This window comes from Callorhinus ursinus, unplaced genomic scaffold (assembly GCF_003265705.2).
Source record: "Callorhinus ursinus isolate GAN/ISIS: 27379988/994484 unplaced genomic scaffold, GSC_fseal_2.0 scaffold5, whole genome shotgun sequence".
In the NCBI taxonomy this organism is placed as follows: domain Eukaryota; kingdom Metazoa; phylum Chordata; class Mammalia; order Carnivora; family Otariidae; genus Callorhinus; species Callorhinus ursinus.
In genome coordinates, this window is record NW_027397067.1 from 83,239,686 (window position 1) to 83,255,493 (window position 15,808).

Here is a 15,808-nt window from a genome sequence, read left to right on the forward strand (position 1 = left end):
CCAACTGAGCTAACCGGCCAACTGCGAGTCTGAGTTGCTTTTATTGATGGGAGTACTGGATGTGCTAGTTTGGGCTCAGAGGATGTGACTTTGTGTGTCATCTGCATGTAACACAATAGGATGTCAGTATTTTGGCTAAGGACAGCAGATATTGCATGTCCACATATACTAGAAAGGTGCAAACACCTATTTTCAGGGCTTCTAGGAGGTGGCCAAAGACTGCTCCATAATCCTTTGCCCTTCACCATTCTAGGTAAGTGTAAGCTAGGAAGTGAGAAGGTGAATGAAAGTTTTCTGGAAAAAGATGTAGACCTGGGCGCCTGGGTGGCTCAGTTGGTTAAGCGACTGCCTTCGGCTCGGGTCGTGATCCTGGAGTCCTGGGATCGAGTCCCGCATTGGGCTCCCTGCTGCTCAGCGGGGAGTCTGCTTCTCCCTCTGACCCTCCCCCCTCTCATGTGCTCTCGCTCTTTCAAATGAATAAATAAAATCTTAAAAAAAAAAAGATGTAGACCTACTAGTGTGTTTCCATTCTCCTTCACCACCTCCTGCCAAACATAGGTGAAAGTATTTATATAATGGATAAAATTAAATTATGGAAAAATATGTTAGAGGGAGAAATGATCCAAAATAAAACCAAGATGGAAATTTAACATCAGATGAAACAATTGAAATGCAAATCATTACCAAGGCAAAAGGGAAATTACATTCTGTTAAGTAAGAGATTACAAATAATTAACAATACTGTTAACTTTAAAAATAAAACTGCCAAAAAAATACAAAAAAAAATAAAACTGCCAGTTATTTTGCCAGCAAAATGGGTTTATTTAGTAGTAGCAGAGAACTGTAATTCAGGATAAGCAAGCTAAAGCAAAACTATAGAAGAGTCCGCAGAGCAAAGGAGAGCAAAACTCTTTTGCAGAGGAAAGGGGGTATTAAGTGATACCTACTTGCAAGGTGTAATCTCTTTTCTGCTGGGTCTCCAAACGGCGGCAAGGAGTGGTGAGCTCCCTCTGCTGGCCTCCGAACGCCATCTTCATGGAGTCTCCTTTATTGTTTCACAATATATATACAGTTGACCCCTAAACAACACTGGCATGAACTGTGCGGGTCTACTTATACACGGATTTTTTTTTCAATAGATGTATTAGAAAATTTTTTTGGAGGTTTGTGACAATTAGGAAAAACTTGCAAATTGTGTAGCCTAGAAATATCAAAAAATTTTAAATGTTAGGTATGTCAGGAATGTATAAAATATATGTACTAGTCTATTTTATCATTTAGTACCATAAAATATACACAAATCTATTATAAAAAGTTAAAATTTGTCAAAACTTATGCACACAAATACTCACAGACCATACATGGTGCCATTCATAGGAGAAATGTAAGCAATCTAAAGGTGCAGTATTAAGTCATAACTGCATAAAATTTACTGCAGTACTGATAAAAAGAAAGCTACAGGCCCAAAATGACATCTTAGGCCCAGTCCCCAAACTGGGGCTTAATACCTAACCTAATTGCATTGTCACCATGTCACAGAAATGTAGTCTTATTCGGAAATTTTTGGTCAGCATCAATAAGGTAATCTGTCACATGGGTCTTCCCATCCCCCAAAGGAAGGTGAGATAATCCACATACTAAGAACTTTTTGTCCCCAAATGAAGGTGACCTAACCTAAAATAATCCTTTTTTTCTGTTCATGACTTCCCTGTTCTGCTTTCAAAAACCTCTCCTTTTCTGTAGCCATTTGGAGCTTCGCTCTACCTGCTACATGCTTGATTCATGAATCACCTAATAAAGCCATTTAGATCTTCAAATTTACTTGAAGAATTTTATTTTTATTTTTTTATTTTTTATTTTATTTTTTAACAGTACATACCATACTACTCTGATAAATATTGGCCACCTCCTGTTGCTGTTGTGGTAAGCTTGTGTTTCCAGGACCCATTGAAAACACCATGTGACGTTAATCACCCTACATCAGCATATCGTCTCTATAGCAAATTATGTATCACAACAAAAAGTGATCTCTCATGGTTCTCATGTATTTTTCATTGTATTCAGTGTAACACTATAAACCTTCAATAACACTATGGGACCCATACGAACTGCCACTAATGAATGATGCCAAATGTGCGCCCAAGAAGCAGAAAAAAAAAAAATCACGATATTACAACAAAAAGTTGTATTGCTTGATATGTGCTGTAGATTGAGGTCTGCAGCTGCGGTTGCCCACCATTTCAAAGTCCGCCTTATGCTGGACTCAGATAAATGAGTCATTCAAATAAATGAGTCCAGCCTAAGGACCACATTAAAAAGAGAAAAGGGGGGGGTGCCTGGCTGGCCCAGTCAGTACAGCATGGGACTCTTGATCGCAGGGTTGTGTGTTCAAGCCCCACATTGGACATAGTGCTCACTTTGAAAAGAGAGAGAGAAGGGCACCTGGGTGGCTCAGATGGTTAAGCATCTGCTTTCGGCTCAGGCCATGATTCCAGGGTCCTCGCATCGAGTCCCATGTTGGGCTCTCTGCTCGGCGGGAAGCCTGCTTCTCCGTCTCCCTCTGCCTCCCCCGATTGTGTTCTGTCTCTCTTTTTCAAATAAATAAAATAAAAAAAGAGAGAGAGATATGGAAATTCATGGAGCTGTTGCTGCAACTACACCAGGAGTGAAAATCTTGCAATTTTTATGAAATACCTTTTTAAAATTTTTTTTAAGATTTTATTTATTTATTTGACAGAGAGACAGAGAGACAGCGAGAGAGGGAACACAAGCAGAGGGAGGGGGAGAGGGAGAAGCAGGCTCCCTGCTGAGCAGGGAGCCCGATGTGGGGCTCGATCCCAGGACCCCAGGATCATGACCTGAGCCAAAGGCAGACACTTAACGACTGAGCCACCCAGGCACCCCTGAAATACCTTTTTTTAAAATCTCATATTGAAAATGCAGCTTTTATGCCGGTGCAAGATTGCTATAAGGCATACCTATAGACTCTGATATAATTTGAGAAAAAGCCACGTCACTCTGTGACAACTTAATGTAAAAGGAAGCTGAAGGATCTAAAGCTGGAGAATTTAATGCCAGCAAAGGGTGGTTTGATAATTTTAGAAAGAGGTTTGGCATAAAAAATGTCAAGATAACAGGAGAAGCAGCTTCTGCAAAGGAAGCAGCAGATGGTTCTTAGATGCCATTAAGAAAATCATTGAGAGGGGTGCCTGGGTGGCTCAGTCGGTTGAGAGTCTGCCTTCTGCTCAGGTCATGATCCCAGGGTCCTGGGATGGAGCCTGGAGTGGGGCTCCCCGCTCAGCAGAGAGCTCGCTTCTCCCTCTCCCTCTGCTGCTCCCCCTGCTTGTTCTCTCTCTCTCTCCCTCTCTGTCAAATAAATAAATAAATAAAAATCTCTTAAAAAATCATTGAGAAAGGGTATCTGCCTGAACAGGTTTTTCATGCAGATGAAAGAATCCTATTCTGGAAAAAAGAAATGCCACAAAGAACACTTATTGGTAAGGAAAAGAAGCACCAGGATTTAAGGCAGGAAGGGAAAGGCTAACTCTACCACTTTGTGCAAATCCAATCTGGTTTAAGATCAGGACTGTCCTTATCTATAAATCTGCTAATTCCCAAGCCTTGAGGGGAAAAGATAATCACCAGCTCCCAGTCTTTTGGTTGTACAAAAAGGCCTGGATGAGAACCCATTTTGTGGATTGGTTCCATCGATGCTTTATCTGTGACGTCCATAAATATCTTGCCAGTAAGCAACTGCTTACTACTGTGGAGCCCAATGTAGGACCTGAACTCAGGACCCAGAGATCAAGACCTGAGCTGAGATCGAGTTGGATCTTTAACCAACTGAGCCACCCAGGCGCCCCAAGCAACTGCCTCTTAAAGTTCTTTTCATATTGGACCATGCCCCTGGCCACCCAGAACCCCATGAGTTCAACACTGAAGGCATCAAAGTGGTCTACTTGCCCCCAAACATAGTGTCTCTAACATAGTCTCTAGATCAGGGGGTCATGAGGACCTTTAAGGCTCATTATACATGGTACTCTATGGAAAGGATTGTCAACACTATGGAAGAGAACCCCAATATGAACTCAACGTGAATACCTGGAAGGATTATACCATTGACGATGCCATCATTGTTTGTTTGTTTGTTTTTAAGATTTTATTTATTTGACAGAGACAGACACAGCGAGAGAGGGAACACAAGCAGGGGGAAGGGGAGAGGGAGAAGCAGGCTTCCCGTGGAGCAGGGAGCCCGATGTGGGGCTCGATCCCAGGACCCTGGGATCATGACCTGAGCCGAAGGCAGACACTTAACAACTGAGCCACCCAGGCGCCCCTTAAGATGCCATCATTGTTATAGAAAAGGCTGTCATCAAGCCCCAAACAATAAATTCTTTCTGAAGAAAACTATCCACATATTGTACCTGACTTCACAGGATTTCCAACAGAGCCAGTCAAGGAAATCATGAGACTGTGGATATAGCAAAAAAGGTGAGGGGTGAAGGGTTTCAAGATAAGGGTCTTGCAGAAATTCAAGAGCTAACAGACACCACCCCAGAGGACCCAACAGAAGACAACTCGATGGAGATGAGTGCTTCTGAACCAGTGCCAGATGATGAGGAAGATGTCCCAGAAGCAGAGCAGAAAACAAACCGACATTAGGCAATCTAGCAGAAGGATTCTGATTATTCAAGACTGCTTTCGACTTCTTTTACAACATGGACCCTTCTGTGATACGAGCACTGAAATTAAACAGTGGAGGAAGGATTAGCACTTATACAAAACACTTGAGAGAAATGAAAAAGCCAAAAAGTCAGACAGAAATGACGATGTATTTCTGGAGGGTTACACTGAGTGTGCCTCCCTCCCCTGCCTCCCCTTCTAACTTCCTCCACTTCTACCACCCTGAGACAGAACGCCAAGCCTTCCCTCCTTCTCAGCCCACTCAATGTGAAGTCAAGGAAGATCAAGAATTTTAGGATGATCGCTTCCACTTTATGAATAGTAAATAATCATCATGCAGTATGGTTAACAAACTTGCCTGTTGTGTGTGTGTGTGTGTGTGTGTCCTCCTGTGAAAATCTAGTAACTGTACAGCAAGAACTGCATGAGGACGCCTGGGTGGCTCAGTTGGTTGAGCGACTGCCTTAGGCTCAGGTCATGATCCTGGAGTCCCTGGATCAAGTCCCGCATTGGGCTCCCTGCTCAGCAGGGAGTCTGTTTCTCCCTCTGACCCTCCCCCCTCTCATGCTGTCTCTCTCTCTCATTCTCTCTCTCAGATAAATAAATAAATCAAATCTTAAAAAAAAAAATCTGCATGAGATGTTTTGTGTCATCATCATCATCAACTAGGTGTTCATCAGGTAGAACATCATAGGCAAGATTCATATGGAAGTAGGTATCCAATCCTTACAGAGGCATAAAGTGATATTTAATATAAAATATAAAATTAATATATAATATAAAATTATATAAAAGTAATATAAATTTAATATAAAATTAATAAAAAATTAATGTCCATTTTCTGTTTTATAATATTGCTTTCAAAGAATTACATTACTGTACGGTACTCCTCTCTCTCCCCTAATTGGAGAAAATGCGTATCAGCCTATCATCACAGGTAAGTGGGGTTTTTTTTGTTTTTTTTTTTTACAAAGTGATTTTTTAAAAAATATTTTATTTATTTATTTGACAGAGAGACACAGCGAGAGAGGGAACACAAGCAGGGGGAGTGGGAGAGGGAGAAGCGGGCTCCCTGCGGAGCCAGGAGCCTGATGCGGGGATGGATCCCGGTATCCTGGGATCATGACCTGAGCCGAAGTCAGACATTTAACGACTGAGCCACCAAGTAACAGTTTCCAATATTGTATTATGAATATGACTATAATAATGTATGCCATACAAATTTTATAACAATTCACTTATTGGGGCGCCTGGGTGGCTCAGTTGGTTAAGCGACTGCCTTCAGCTCAGGTCATGATCCCAGAGTCCTGGGATCGAGTCCCACATCAGGCTCCCGGCTCAGCGGGGAGCCTGCTTCTCCCTCTGACCCTATCCCCTCTCATGCTGTTTCTCTCTCTCTCTCAAATAAATACATAAATAAAATGTTTAAAAAACAAACAAACAATTCACTTATTGGTGTATAGGCTAATGTGAAGCAATCGTATCAGTTACACTGGGCTACCATAAAGCAATCACATTGCTGCTTCGTCATTATCAGTACATAGATTGTTAAACCTGTAAATAAATATGAATTTCTTTTTCATGTTATCTTTTTATTTTTGATGCCTAGTATTAGTAATACCTATAGTATCTACAGTGTTTTGTATCATATAAGAAATATCGATGTAGGTACTGACAGATGACTCATCTTGCTACTGGACAATGTAAACACAGTATCAATACAGTACAGTAACATAAATTTATTTTCTCTTCCTTATGATTTTTTTCTTTTTAAAATTAACATACAGGGGTGCCAGGGTGGCTCAGTCATTCAATGTCTGCCTTCGGCTCAGGTCGTGATCCCAGGGTCCTGGGATCGAGCCCCACATCAGGCTCCCTGTTCAGCGGGAAGCCTGCTTCTCCCTCCCCCACTCCCCCTGCTTCTGTTCCCTCCCTTGCTGTCTCTGTCAAATAAATAAATAAAATCTTTAAACAAATTCTGTGAAATTTAAGTGAAATTATATAGTATTTGTCTTTCTCTGACTGATATTTCACTTAGAATTATACCCTCTAGGTCTATCCATGTTATTGCAAATGGCAAGATCTCATTCTTTTTTATGGCTAAGTAATATTCCATTCTGTATATACACCATATCTTCTTTATCCACTTATCTATTGATGGACACTTGGGTTGCTTCCATATCCTGACTATTGTAAATAGTGCTGCAATACACATAGTGGTGAATATATCTTTTCAAATTAGTGTTTTTGTTTTCTTTGAGTAAATACGTAGTGAAATTACTGGATCATACGATAATTCTATTTTTAAGTTTTTAAGTTTTTGAGGAATCTCCATACTTTTCCACAATGGCAATGCCAACCTGCCAACAGTGCACAAGGGTTCCTTTTTTCCCACATCCTCGCCGACACTTATTTATTTTTTTTCTTGTGTTTTTGATTTTAGCCATTCTGACAGGTACTAGGTGGTATTTCATTGTCATTTTGATTTGCATTCCCCTGATGATTAATGATGTTAGGCATCTCTTCATACGTCTATTGGCTATCTGTATGTCTTCTTTGGAAAATTGTCTATTCAGGTCCTCTGCCCATTTTTTAATTGCATTGTTTTGGGGACTTTTTTGGTGTTGTACTGTGTAAGTTTTTAAAATATATTTTGGATAGTGATCCCTTACCAGATATAGCATTTGCAAATATCTTCTCCCATTCAGTGGGTTGCCTTTTGTTTTGCTGATGGTTTCCTTCACTGAGCAAAAGCTTTTTATTTTGGTGTAGTCCCAATAGTTTAACCTTATGACTTTCTTAATGCCTATTATTTTCTCTAGCTTACTTTATTGTAAGAATACAGAAAATAATAATATAACATACAAAATATATGTTAATTGATTGCTTATGTTATAGGTAAGTCTTAAAGTCAACAGCAGGCCATTAGTAGTTAAGTTTCTAGGGAGTCAAAAGTTATATGTGGATTTCCAACTGCACGGGGAGTTGTTCAAGGGTCAACTATATGAACAGAACTCCGCATTGTGTTTACATTTGGAACATGCTTCCCATCCCTTCACTCATCCATACAACAAATGCTTTTTGTGTGCTACCTGTGTACAGGCATTCTTTTAGGTGCTGGGGTTAAGAGCAAGCAAATCCAAGTCCTTGTCTTTGTCACATTTACGTTTGGGTTTGGGAGAACATTCCAGTTTTCAAAGGAATTCTCTGTCCCTACCTGATCTGCTGTCATATATTTATTTGTTTATTGTCAGTCTCCTCATTAGAATGTCAGTTCCAGGGGCAGGGGCTTCACTCATCACCAAATCCCAGCACTAGAGTAGTGCCTGACATGTGGAAGGCACTCAGCAAGCATCTGTTGAAATGCATTCGCGTGCTTCTTTGGAGTCAGCACCTGCTTTGTGCAGTATCACTGAGGTGCTATAGAGACCAGTATGAGAAAGCACCTGCCCTTAGAATCTCAGGTCCAGCTAGAGTGATGGACACAAACTAACTGTAATTCAAGATAAAATGGAGTAAAATCTTTAACAGAAGGGATAACGCTCTGATCAGGCTGACACACAAGCTACATGAAAATTTGATTTGGCTTAATCATAAGAGTAACTACTTTCTTTCTCCTTTCACAAGGAAGCTTTAACTTTTCATTCTTTGTTTCAGATTCTCAGGTCAAGACAAAGCACAGTCAACTCCAAAGGAGAAATCTTCTGAAGAATTATAAGTAACTCACAAAATTTTCCTAATGTTCAACCCAGAGGTGTTTGAGTTTCAACAAGCTTGTGGGTCTGAGACAAGAGCAGAACACTTGTGGAAGAAAAAAAAAAAACACAGTAAAGTCAAGGAGGAAGCTCTTTTCCCAAAAGAGAGGTTCTGGGCACGTGTTCAGCTTCCCTCTCAAAACTAATAGACCCGGGGCGCCTGGGTGCTTCAGTCACTTGAGTGTCTAACTTTGGCTCAGGTCATGATCCCAGGGGCCTGGGATGGAGTCCCGTATCAGGCTCCCTGCTCAGCGGGGAGTCGGCTTCTCCCTCCACCCCTTCCCCTGCTTGTATTCCCTCTACCTCTGTCTCTCTCAAATAAATAAAATCTTAAAAACAAAACAAACAAAAACTAATAGACCAGAGAAATACCAGGAATGTAGCAAATTTGGGGAAAATTTGACTCTGGGCACAAACCTGTTGTACCTTAGAGGGACACAGCAGGAGGGAGAGCTGGTCAACAGGGGATATATGGCAGATGCTTTCCACATGATTCAAGCCAGAATGCATACCAAACAGGTCCCAGTGGGCTAAAGTTCAGTGGATGTAATCTGTGTGGGAAGTCTTTCAGCAAGTACTCACAACTTATTCAGCATCAGAAAATTTATACTAGGAAAAAGCCCACGGATGTATGGAGTATGGGGAAAAATTAATCAAGACTCAATCCTCATACAACATCAGAAAATTCACAGTGGAGAGAAACTGTGTGTAATCAATGTGACAAGGGCTTTAGAGAGACATCAAAGCTTGTTAAACATCAGAGAATTCACACTGGGGAAAAAACCCTATATAGGTGTACCAAATGTGGCAAGGCCTTCAGTGGGAATTCAAACCATATTAAATTGTTACTGGAGAGAAACCCTATAACTATAATGAACATGGGAATGCCTTTAATCAGAGAGCAAACAGCATTAGACATCAGTAAATTCACGCAAGAGAGAACACTCTTGAATGTAAAGAGTGTGGGAAAAGCTTCAGTCAACCACCACACCTATAAGTGTAATAGGTATGGAAAAGGCTTTAGTCAAACCTCATACCTGGTCAATCATCAAAGAATACACACTGGAGAGAAACCTTATATGTGTACCACATGCAGGAGAGGCTTTGTTCAGATGTCACACTTGATTTACCAGCACAGAACACATTCTGGAGAGAAGTGAATGTAGTGAATGTGGGAAATCCTTCAGTCAGAGCTCAATACCTGTCAGACGTCAGGTCGTTCATACCATAGAGAATACATGTGAATTCAATAAATGTGTCAAGCTCTCAGTGTGAGTTGGCTTCAGGCACTACCACATGATTCCTCCTAGAGGGAAATGCTTCACACAGGAAGACACATCCAGGAGTACAGCAAAGGCAAGAAAGCCTTTCACTGTTGCTTGTTATACAACATCTGAGAGCTCCTATTGGAGAGAACTCTCTGGATGTAATGAACACCAGGAAAACATTTACTTGGAACTCACACCTTATTTGCAATCAGATAATTCATAGAGGATGTAATGGATATGAGAGGCTTTTCTTGCTTTTGTTTTGTTTTCAAGAGAGTTTTGGTGTTGTGGGCACAAGGTGAAACTCCGGGTGCCCACCATTGCCAACCTCTCCCTTTGAACAAACTGCCCAGCAGTTCTCATCCATGGGGGACCATGCTTCGTAGGTGGCCTGTTGCCTTTAGACCAGGGTGTGGGATGGAGACAAGGATAGCCTTATTCCCATGGTAACCTTAAAAATAAAACTGCCGGTTATTTTACCAGCGGAAATGGGTTTATTCGGGAACAGCAGGGAATGGCAACCTGGCACAAGCAAAGCTCTGGCAAATCCACAGGCAGGTCTGCAGAGCGAAGGCGAGCAAAGCTCTTTTTCGGAGGAGAGGGGGAGCTGGGAGGGGCTACTGTCGGTCAACAGTCCGGGAGTCACCTGGGAGCCGGGAGTGCAGTGGCTTCTCCTCCTCGGCTCTGGGGCTGCCAGCGGAGCAGCAGCGCTTCCTCCTGCCCGGCTGGGCCGGTGCAGCGGTAGCTAAAGCCGCGGCCGCTTGGAAGGCCCCCTTGGTGAGTAATTGACAGGAGAGCGCCCCCTGCCGGCCGCCCCGCGACTCCATTCTATTTTTTTTTTTTAAGGTTTTATTTATTTGACAGAGAGAGACAGCGAGAGAGGGAACACAGGCAGGGGGAGTGGCAGAGGGAGAAGCAGGCTTCCCGCGAAGCAGGGAGCCCGATGCGGGGCCCGATCCCAGGACCCTGGGACCATGACCTGAGCCGAAGGCAGACGCTTAACGACTGAGCCACCCAGGCGCCCCGTGACTCCATTCTAAATGAGGTCTCCTTGTACTAATTTTCACACCCTCTATAGGGGAGGCTAGTAATCTATGATATGGCTGATCCCAAACAGTAGAAGAATACAATGTGCAGAGAAAAGCAGGTAGAGAAACAAGTCTCCAAGTGGATTCATAGAAAAGGGCAAAATCGTTGGGAGTTAGCGTTGGGCCCCTGGAGCTGCTTTTTCATCCTGAATAATGATGAGCAATGAGTCAGGGTCTTCATGAAACCTACCTGAGGACTGCCTGGGACAGTTTCCTACATTTCTGTACTAAATTTCTTAAACCTGAAAGCATGTAGAACAGGTGTCAACCCCACCTCCATGTAGCACCTGGGTTTTCGTCAGAGTGGTCCAATGAAGTACTGGCTGCAGTGAACACTTCCTTCCAAATCAAGCGTCTGTGGAAACTTTTTTCTCACACCTCCCAAAAACAAGCTGAATTAAATGATATATACAATAAAGTCATTAAAGTAGAAAGTAATGGTTATAAAGCCATCATGAACTTCCGATTATACTAAACAGTTGGTTGTTTATACAAAATGGCTGTTGAATAGTTTCAGGCTTTTTCCGCAATGAGTTTGCTTCCAGAACACAGGCATCTTGAAAACCACTCTTAAATCTAAGCCAAAATGGGAAAAAGAAAGACTACTATAAAAATCGTTCTTTGCATGTGTAGCTTTAGGCAAGTCCACCACTCTTGGCAATCTATCTGCAAATGTGATCTGAACAACAAAAGAACCATAAAAAAATCTGAATCTGCTGAGGTGGGAAAGGGCTCTTTGAGGATGCCTGGGTCTCAGACAAACTGAAGGCTGAGTGGAGACTGGTGTTCTCAAACCTGGCATGGTGGTGATCTTTCCTCTAGTCGATGTTACAACTGAAGTCAAGTCTGTGGAACTGCACCACGAGGCTTTGAGTGAAGCTCTTCCTGGGGACAGTGTGGACTTCTATGTCAAGAACCTGTTAAAGATGTTCATCACGGCAGTATGGCTGGGGACAGCAAAAATGATCCACCAATGGAAGCAGCTGGCTTTACGACTCAGGTAATAATCGTGAACCACCTGGGCCAAATCAGTGCTGGTGATGCACTTGTGCAAGGTTGTCACACGGCTTATTGCTAGCAGGTTTGCTGAGCTGAAGAAGATTGATCACCATTCTGGGAAAAAGCTGAAAGATTCCTCCGAATTCTTGAAATCTGCTGATGCCGCCATCACTGATATGGTTCCTGGCAAGCCTGTGTGTGTTGAGAACTTCTCTGACTATCCTCCAAGTTGTTTTGCCATTCTTGACACGAAACAGACAGTTGCTTTGGGTGTCATCAAAACAGTGGACAAGAAGGCTGCTGGAGCTGGCAAGGTCACCCTGTCTTCTCAGAAAACGCAGTAGGCTAAATAAATATTGTCCCTAATACCCACAAATCCACTCTTAACCAGTAATGGAAAAATGTCTCAGAACTGCCTCAACTGGCCATTTAAGTTTAATAGTAAAATACTGGTTCATAATTACAATGATTCATAAAACCTTAAGAAGGAAAGGAGAATGTTTTGTGGACCTTTTTTTCCAGTACTTTTTAATGGAAACAAGTTGACCAAAAATCTGTCACAGAATTTTGAGACCCATTAAGATAAAGTTTAATGAGAGAAAAAATAGTTTCTCTTTTTTGTTGTTGTTCATCTATTTATTTATTTAAGTAATCTCTACCCCCACCATGGGGCTCGAACTCACGACCCCAAGATCGAGTCACATGCTCTCCTGACTGAGCCAGCCAGGTGTCCTGAGAAAAAATAGTTTCAGATTAGATTTCCCCCTTTAGGCCCAATCCCAGGAGAAAGGAGAGCCTTTGGAGGGGAACCTAGCTGTGAAGTGCATGTGTCTAGCCCTCCTTCACCCACAGGCAGTGGCACAGACTGACCCAAGTGCACCTGTCTTCAGAGGCCTCATCTTGAGGAGCCCAGTAAGAGCAAGCAGGCCCAACTCATGCTCAAGGGTTCCACATGCCCAGTCCTGGGTGGAAAGAGCAAGCTGTTGCCTTACACTTGTCAAAAAGGAAGGAGGGGGGGATTTCTGAGTCTTGTCCTCAATTCCGGGTTCCTCACAGGGAAAGGGAGAAGTAGGAGATGTTGTCACAAACTGGCACTTCCTTGGGTCACTGATGGAGGGCTTGCTTTCTCCCCTCCATCTGTCCTGCTGTGTATACCACAGGAGCACAGTGGGAATAGTGACTATATTCAGCAAGGCTTGATGAGGAAGAACTGGATGATGGCAGAAGAGGGCAGAAGTCACACAAGAAAGGATGCAAAGCAGAAAGAAGCCTGTCCTCCCAGATGCTGGCAAGGTTGGAATGTGACCAGGAATTGGGGCAGGGCCTGGCCTTTCAGGCTCTCCTGGAGAGTGTGGATTCAGTCCCAGAGGCTGGGGAGCCTTGGGATGTTTTTGAGACAGAGGGAGGCATTGTCCACAGACGGTTTCAGAGTTCAAATTCAGGCTGGCTAAGAATGTGGGGTGTGAAAGCCTCTTGGGAGGTACTCTGTGTGGCTCATCTCGCCTGCCACCCAAGTGTAATATGGAGGCTTCTCTGTTACTCAGAGATTGTAAATCAGTTTCCTGATTACCCAAGCCTCATGCTCTGTTTCCTTGTCGTGGGACTTGAGAGTAAAGATCTCATCCAGGTTGTGGCTGAGTGGGGTCCATGTCTGGTCAGGGACATGGGGAGCCAGCAGGGAGGCCATCCAGAGACTTGCTCACCAGCTCAGGTTGGCCCCTCAGCTTTGCAGACTTTGGCTCAACCCTGTGCTGAGACGCCCCCTACACTCCGGGAAGTGGACATAGAGGAGCACAGAACTAGGGCACAAATGTGGGTCGGGCTGGAGCCTGTTGGGCGTCAGCAGCACCAGTGTCGCCGCTAGGACTGCACCCCTCCTTGTACACGAGGGTCAAGGGAAGCGGGCAAGCAGGGAGTCAGAACTTAGGAAGTGGGTCTTGGGGTTCAACTTGCAGTGGCTCCGAGCACTGTACAGTGCTGTCTCCACCTCAACAATAAGGACCAAGTCACGTGTGCGGTCACTGCTGCTGACCGCCCAGCCACAGCTGCCCCGGGACAGAGCCTGGATGGTGTCTGCACACGCCTGGCTCTTTGTCTGTTTTCCTTCCTCTGAGGTGCGGGATCTCGGCTGCACACAGCTTTCCCCAGACTTTCTCTAATGAGTGACCAGGTTTCCCCTCGCTAAATTCAAACGACCCTCTCTTGTTCTCTTGGGCAACAGGTTCAGGGTTGAGGAAGGGTTAGAACGACTCCACGCTGTTCAGGGGCAGTCTCCTGTTCTGCCCCCACGGGTGACCCACTACACACCGTGAAAGTCGGGGGCTTCGGGGTGGGGGTCGGACGGATGGGGGCTCGCGCCCGTAGCCACGGGCCGCTTATGTAACCGCAGCCTCAGTCTTCTTACCTGGATGTGATGCGAACGCACGCCCGGCGCACGGGGGGCCTCGGCACCGCTGGGCACAGAGCGCGGACCCCGTGAACGGCCAACACCGCTGCCATCGTGCGTTCTACCGGGTTAAAGCCCAGAGGCCCACGTTACCTTTGCGAGCGCTGAGTGCTGAGGAGATACGGCTCCTCAGGCCTGACGGGCGGCCTCCGAGCTGTGCCGGCCCTTCACCTTCGGCCACGACCGCGCAGCAAGCACTCGCAGAGCCCACTCTTCCTGCCCGTTTTCTCCTTCTTCACGCGCCCGACAGTCCGCAGCAACATTAGCGTCCCGGCGGCCCCCCTCCACGAGGGTCTCTGCGGAGCCAGCCCCGCGGCTCTAAGGCCATCCCCACCGAGGACCACGCCAACAGTCCTCAGACGCCAGGACGCCGCCTTCTTCGACTGCTCAGACCTGAAGAAGCACAGCGGCCCCAGGGCCTCTGCTCGCTCGCCTCCGTGCGCGCCCTGCGTGTCCCAGCGGCATCAGCGGCGCCGACACGCACGGCCCACGTTCACGCCCACGACGCGGACGCTCCCGCCCAGCGCAGGCCGCGTCTCCGGGCGGAGCAGCCCCGGCGCTTCCTCCCCGGCCGGCCTGAGGGCTCCTCCTCTCATACCTTCGGGGGCCGGTCGCTCCAGTCAGAGCATCCGCGGGCTGGTCAGCCGAGTCTTCCTCCGCCTCCCGCCTCAGCAACAGCCCGGGGGCTCCGTCCCCGCCGCCTCGGCCGCCCTCCCACGCGTCCCGCCCCCCGGGCCCTGGACGCCCAATCCGGCCTCGTCACGTGCTGGGGGGGGCGGCCCAGCCCCAGCCCCGGCACCGCCCACGTCAGCCACCCCCACCCCGTCGGGACGAGCCCCTCACCTGCCGGAGCGCCGAGCCGCCACGACGTGCAACGGGGGCGGTCATTTTTGATCCGCGGGGAAGGGACGCGGCTGCTTTGTCACCGCTGTAGCTAGGACCGGGGCTGGCAAAGAAGGGCCTCTCCGCAATTCCTGAGTCGAGGATCGAAGAGAGGAAAGACAGGAGGCGCCACCTGGGACTCGCCCACCCGTCCTCCCCCCGACAGCGCAGCGGCGGAGCAACCACAGAGTCGGGCGTCCTTCCGACATCCTAGAGCGGCCCCAGCGCGCGTGCGCAGACCCCGCTCCGAAGCCAACTTCCGCCGGCGCCGGAAGACCCGCCTGAGGAGCCGCCTCTGGCCGCGCCTGGGCGGTGGGCGGGCTGGGCCCGTGGCGGCGTCTGGCGGAGGCGTGCGCGCCGCTGGCGGTGGCTAGCTCCGGCGCGCCGTGACGGACCCGAAGAGTGGTTGTGGGCAGCCCCGAGGGCAGCTGTGGGGAGTGGGAGCACGCCGGGGGGCGGGTGCGTGAGGGTGGCAAGGGCCCGAGGGAGAGGGTGGGGCAGGGGCTGCGGCCACAGGCGTCCTCTCAGTTGGGACAAAGCCTTAGTCTGCGAAGCCGCCGCCCAGCTTACATTGCCGTTCTGCATCCACCCTTGCGGGCAGCCGCAGGAGGGCTCTGGTCGTTGCTCCTGCTTCTTGACGGCAGGCTCAACAAGGCGCGAAAAGATGGCCCTTCCTCTCATGCCTGC

The 15,808-nt window shown here is 46.5% G+C and overlaps 1 protein-coding gene across 4 annotated transcripts in view; it reads right to left on the reverse strand.

Moving 5' to 3' along the window:
- Positions 1-14,026, reverse strand: part of ARHGAP39 (Rho GTPase activating protein 39) — a 104,615-nt gene extending 90,589 nt beyond the window's left edge. For 2 of the 4 annotated variants that reach the window (XM_073893440.1, XM_073893435.1), the window contains exon 1: positions 948-3,282. The gene's annotated coding sequence lies outside the window, so the exon portion shown is untranslated. Of the gene's footprint in view, positions 1-947; positions 3,283-11,081 lie in introns of those variants that run through there. The other 2 variants (XM_073893436.1, XM_073893437.1) reach the window with 2 other exon arrangements.
- Positions 14,027-15,808: the final 1,782 nt, after the last annotated feature.